Raw genomic sequence first — 387 nt, forward strand, 5'->3', positions numbered from 1 at the left:
GAGCGGGGCAGGGTGGGGGGTAGGGGGGACCCTCCGGCGTGAGGAAGGAGACAGCAGACAATCCCGTCTTCTGCGGTTTACGGAACTTTATGATAAAGAGCTTCCTTGTTTTTTTACCATTTTTCTAATTTTGTGACGGGAGTTCTTTTGGCTGAAATGCCGGCTGGGAGCCTGAGGTCCAGGGCACTCGAGTCATGTCCTGTTTCCTTGGGGGTCGGCCCAGCTCCCTCTGCACCGGTGGCCCCACACCTGGGCCCTCAGGGCACCAGGGGTCCCTGGATGTTGATTTGCCCTCGGGCACGGAGGGTTCTGAGGCGACGGGGCAGCCTGGAGTGGCTCCCGCTGGGTTCTGCCCTCCCCCCTCCCACTGAGCTGGTTCCTGCCCGT

The 387-nt window shown here is 61.5% G+C and overlaps 1 protein-coding gene across 1 annotated transcript in view; it reads left to right on the plus strand.

Moving 5' to 3' along the window:
- Window positions 1–387, plus strand: part of ADCY1 (adenylate cyclase 1 (brain)) — a 64,454-nt gene that overhangs the window by 25,373 nt on the left and 38,694 nt on the right. The gene's annotated exons all lie outside the window — the stretch shown is intronic.

The sequence above is a fragment of the Myotis davidii genome, unplaced genomic scaffold (genome assembly GCF_000327345.1).
Source record: "Myotis davidii unplaced genomic scaffold, ASM32734v1 scaffold1364, whole genome shotgun sequence".
In the NCBI taxonomy this organism is placed as follows: Eukaryota; Metazoa; Chordata; class Mammalia; order Chiroptera; family Vespertilionidae; genus Myotis; species Myotis davidii.